Source organism: Corvus brachyrhynchos, unplaced genomic scaffold, assembly GCF_000691975.1.
Source record: "Corvus brachyrhynchos isolate BGI_N302 unplaced genomic scaffold, ASM69197v1 scaffold202, whole genome shotgun sequence".
In the NCBI taxonomy this organism is placed as follows: Eukaryota; Metazoa; Chordata; class Aves; order Passeriformes; family Corvidae; genus Corvus; species Corvus brachyrhynchos.
Window position 1 is genome coordinate 6,392,505 of NW_008238132.1, and position 5,966 is coordinate 6,398,470.

Genomic DNA, 5,966 nt, shown 5'->3' on the forward strand with positions numbered 1-5,966 from the left:
AATTAGGAAAATAGCATTGGCCTGGGAAATTGGAACAAGAATGTCCTCTACCAATAATAAGGAAAATGCAGTTATTTCTGTACATTATGAACATCAAAGCAGGATCTGAAAGATAGCCATGTAGGAGGTGTGATTCTTTTGAGTTTTGTAACTTGAATTATCCATTAAATAACTGGACGAGTTGCTTCTTTTTGTTCTGAAACTGAAGATGCATTATCATAACTTCTCCTTGGGCAAGTATTGCAAAAGATTGAGTCACTCTGGGTCAGTTATTTTGCTCCTGGTCCTCTGCTGTCCTAGTGTTATTGTCACCTGTTAGCACTGCAGTGAGCTCTGCAGAGTGCTTAGCTCTGCACCTCTGTGTTCAGACACACAAGGTAGGAGTATGTGTCACCGAACTTGTAAGCAGCTGCAAAAACTTTGATAGACAATCCAAAATTTCCCACCACAGCTGATAAAATATTTCTTCCTGCCAAGGGGAAGGGAAAAAAAAGAACTTGAACTCTGTGCTCTTTCTGCCTTCTGTAGCCACTGCCACACAGTGGCTCTTCACTAGTCATAGGACCTGCTGCAGTTCCATCACAGGACAGTACATGGATGCCATTTCCACATACAGAAAAATCTCCTGACTCCGGGAGATTCCCCAAAATTACCTCCGCCCTGGAAAGGCTTTGCAACAAAGTTTACAAGAGGATGTAATGGATCTTGGCAAAACTTCAAACCTTAACTTTAAAAGCCCAAAGCTACTGTTCAGAGATAAGTACTGGCTGCAGGTCAGGAAACCAGACTTACCTCCTGACTCAGTTGCTTGCTACAGCAAGAAAATTGGACAGCTCTCTCTGGGATTATAATTAATTCTTGCCTTAGCAAATGGCAGTAAAACATTCAGATTACAAGTATTACTGTATCTTCTTCTTCTCATTAGGGGTTACTTATCCTTCCAGTTTCAAGATGAAGACAGTTTTTACCTTATACATCAAAAGAAGAAATGTTACATGGCTGACAGTATTGAAGGACTTCTAGAAAGATTGAGGCAGCTGCTGCCATTGTCTAGAGTCTGATACACAGCTGTATGGAGAGCTTTAACTGGATGCTGTATTGTCTGATTTCCTTCTTGGCTGTGAAAACTTGTCTAACTGGGATGGACTGTAAAAACGCCTGGATTTCTGTCTGATCACCAGTGCCACCGTCTGGCTCTGACTGTCAGCACAAGGTGGTTGTAAGCCCAACTTAAAACCTTAAAAACAACAGTTCTTGGAAATGACACATTCAGCTTTTCTTTACTTTTTCTCTAAAAAAGAAAAGATAACAATCTTGGCTACTACCAGGCAAACCCCTAGTGAGTCCAATTAAACTCACTCAGGTTTGTATAGGCTTGGCCTAGTTCAATATCTGACCTACAACTGCAGAGATTGTGCAAGGAATGCACTGTAGGATCCTAGTAGATATCCAAAGATTTTGCTAAATCTCCAGAAACAGCTTCCTTCCTATTCAAAGTTTAAAATAGTGAGGTTTCTTGCTAAAGTCAGAATAGCTTTTTAACACAGGATTGAAGCCCTCTCTGAAAAGTTGTATTCAAAGCTATAAAGAAGAAGGGAAAAGGTACATTACAAATGAGATAGAAGGAGCCAAGAAGTTTTAACAGGCAAGCAGGCCAAATAAAGCATCCTGGAAGGCTCGGGCGTTATGAATAGACGTGAATTTGCTTTATTATGAATTTATCACATTCACGCAGTGACAATGGTACAATCTGATTTATTTCCCAGACCTTGTAAGCTCCACTGGTTGATACTTTATAGCTGAAAAACATCAGGAGAGAGGAACAAGAACATGTTGCAAGAACATTGGAGTGAGGAAGGGAAAGCCTCTGCCAAGACCATGAGTTCAGAGGGTAGAAAATTTTTAAGAAGAGATTTATCAGGGGCTGAAAAAGCATCCCAGTACCTGTGGAAAAAACCACCCTGAGCTTTCCAGAGCACTTCTAGTTGAAGACAGGAGGGAAGAGGCCACTTCTTTGGTATGGTAGATGAGTAAACAGGTTTAGCTAATGAAACAGCCAATATCAGAGAAAAAAAACTGACTTTGAAGCAAAATGAGAATAATCCTTCAGTGGTGTCTACCTTGCCTAACATAGCACATCTTGCAGATGGTGAATTCTCTCTGCATTGCTTGTCTGCAGGAGACATCGTGGTTGTCTCTGGACAAACTGCAGAGGTCTATCTAACAGCATGAAACTATTCACCGCACCCATTTGCAATATGAACAGGTTATTCCATCTCTCCTCCCAGTCATACAGAAAAGACAATCCAGAGTACTTCACTGAAGCTGCTCCGGTGTTTCTCCTGCAAGGATTTTGACATCTGTCCTAGCAAACAGGCATTTAATGTGTGCACTCTCGGGTCTGGATAGGTGCATTTTTCTACAGAATACAGTATGAACATTAATCACTAACTCACCATCTCTCCCAACAGAAGAACTGTGAAACACCAGGGAAGACTGGTAGGTGAAAGGTTCAATGAAAACAAAAGGATTTGGTTTACAAAAATGATCTTTTCAGCTAAACTGTGGAGCTCCTTGCACAGATGCTGCAAATGATGGAAATTTACGTGGGCTCAAGAGGAATTCTTAGCAGGTTTAAAGAAGAGAAACAAGAAGAGGGTTAGTAAATACACAAAAGCCACCTCTGCCTTGAGAAGCCACTGAGCCACAGATGGCTGTAGAATAGTAGTCAAAAACCCTGTCATGATTTCTTGTCTACTATATTCCAAACATCCATTCTGGACCTCCAGGTACTATCCTAGATGGATTTTTGTCCTAACAGACACTTATATTCTTCTGATTCAGGGTCCCCTGGGACTGAGTACACTCAGAAGTTTCATTGAAGTGTACTGAAGCACAATTCATCTTCACCAGCCTATGAGTTGCCCAAGGTCACTTAAAATGTTAATGGCAAAGCTACAAGTAAAACAGAATTGTCTCACCACCTTCACTCATTCTGATGACTCAGTCCTGTCTGTACACAGCAAAGAAATAATTAACAAGCAATGAAGATAGCACACATGTAGTACAGCTCTAATTTGTCCTGTTGCTCTTGCACTCACCATTATTCTCTCCATATGTAAATGTGATCAGAGGTTATTTACATTTCAACATAAAAACAACATATTGCACTTTGCCAGATTCCACTAATAGTGCTTATGAAGCCATACTATTACAGCAAGCAATGATATATGGTAAAAGACAGACATTTAATGGAAGCATGAGATGTCATGGAAATAATTCTGCTTAAATAAAAGTGAGGAAACAGTTAACAATGTTACATTTTCAGTATCAGGGTTCAGGATAACAACCAGTTGCTTGACTGCAAGAGAAGAAAAATCTTCCAAGTTCAAATTTCAGCCAGCTGGCACTGCTGGCAGGACTTTGGTGCCATGCACTACTGTCACATTCCACCCAGCCTCTGTATGCCAGCTTTGCAATGTAAAATATTTAAATACAATCCTCACATCTTCCAGTTCATACTTCTGCTAAGCAAATGTGAATGTATAGTAAATTCCACAGCCAGGGAACCGTGTGTATGAAATTCTCAGAAAGATGGATGTTTTCTGGTTGTGTAGCTGCTTTTCAATAAGATGTTGTACACTGTGTGCTTTTCTAACCTGCTTTCCCTATGTGTGCTCTTTTTAGAGAACAGCTGTGTAGTCTTTTTAATCTGACATAAATCTGGCCTGTCACTAACATGGTTAGTCCCACCATTCTTGTTCCCAGCTGCTCTGATTCACTGCCTCCCTCATTTATGAACCTGAGGTGTAAATTGCATCAGGGACCAGTTTGCTGAGTCAGGTTTGGTTTTCTGCTATGTTTAATCTGATTGAACTCTGTCCTGTCCCCTCCCTGTGCCACCCACAGCATGCTAGAAAACAGATTAATGAGAAAAAATGGGGGGTTTTGATCCAGATATATAGCTCAGATGTATAGTTCATTCAATAACAGTGTCATTCAACAACACTTCAATCAATAACAGTGTTAGCATAAGGAAGAAGGGATTAGGCCTGAAAAGTAGCTGCCTCTTTTCCAGTAGCTGCTGGACACATGCTGGTTTCAATTCACTCTTTTAGCTGTTTGTCTCACAGAAGTACTTTGTCAGATAAAATATTAATAAACAAGTTTAGAAGTACATATAAATCATAATCTTGCAACATTTTCAACATACTACTGTGGCAGAGGATTTTGCTACTTTTTCATTCTTGGTTTATTCCCATATCTTTCTTCAGTGGATGTCTGTTCACTATCAAACTCAGAAAACCAGCCTATATTTACTTCATAATCTGCAAAACCTAGCTGCATAGGCATGTCCTAAATAAATCCTAGAATGAAACCAATTAGAACAGATTCAGTCAACAAAATGCTTATTTTCATACAGTATTCTTTATATTAATGATCACAAATTTAAGGTGAAAAAAATTGAAACAAATCTAAACATCCGTATACAAGCAGATTTCAAAACCTCAACAAAAAATTAGCCATTTTAAAGTTCTGTAAAAGGGTAATACTTCACATCTTTGTTGTGATCAAGAAGATGGTAGAGAGGAAGGGAAAATCTTAGCCTACTGACAAATAAAAATATATTGTTTATAAAAACATACTTTTTATACTCTACATAATCATCTTCATATAATATTTTCATTTAATTGCATCCTGATGACATGGTAAACAAGCTTAATGACCCTATGAACTTTTTTTTGTATTTAAAAATAAATCAGTAGAATGACACTGGGTCACCCTCAAGACGTGTTACTAAATGCTGTTTGGTAAAAGGTACAGAAAAATGGTGTACATAGAAAGTAGAATGTTTTCATTGTTCAGGTAAAAAAATTTGTGGTGTTTTAATGTATTGGACCAGCATAAGTTTTGTGGGTGAGGAGGAGTCTTTGATATGGCTTTTTAAAGATCATTATCTTCTTAAAATGTAAATACAGAAGTGATATAACTAACTGATGTTTCATCTGGAGATTAGGATACTCCAGCTGTACCAGGGAGACACATACAAATGAATGAGCTTGGTTTACGAAAAGTCTTGTTAGCTTGGCAATTTGCCCAAGATTATTAATTTGTTATTGTTATTATTTACAAATGTCAGTAATTCAGGGTATGGGCTGACATCACAGTTAAGCAGCATGGCCAAATACTGTCAAAGGGCAACCTTGCTTCTAGCACACTCGGCCATTCACTCCCGACATGCACTTCATGCCAACACTGGGACCCATCTCATGCTGTATTGAGCCAGTTCAGGCAATTAAACCCCAGAAAACTGATCCCAGAAAATGTGATTAAGCTTCAGCCAGTTTGGCCCTGTGACCTTCATATGTAAATAAAAACATCTATACATAGTTATTTTAAAACCTTACCAAAAAACCCCAAACATTTTGAAAGGTCTGGAAATAAAAACTTCTTTGTTGTGATCAGTAGGCTGAAGAAGGGGAAGATCTGACAAATTTTATAGTTGTTGATAAAGAAAATGAAAGCTTGTATCTTGTATTCTACATGTCTCTGTAATTTACAAAAATGCGAAAATGAGGGTAAATATTTGCTAGCAGAAAGTTTTATTTCTTCTTTATCAGTCAGGAACTGTTATTCTGCCTCTGGAGCTCTACTCAGCTAAGTTTGTAGCTTCCTTTTAAAAGAATGCAAACGTGACACTTCAGAGTCAGACTCTTCACAGACCAGAAACTGTGGGCTAATCAAAGAAGGGCCACTTTTTAAATTTTGAACAAATCTGCAGTCAGAGACCGTGTGGCTCCCTGACCTTTAAAAACCGAGTCGTATCTTACTTGTTTTCAGCTGCCCCTCATTTGCACAAACGCTTTTTCTATTCCGTATGACCTCACGAGTCCCTGCGCACTCAAAGGCAAGGAACCCCAGGCGAGCAGCAGGACAGAGCACCTCTCCTCCTCCAGCCTGCCTTG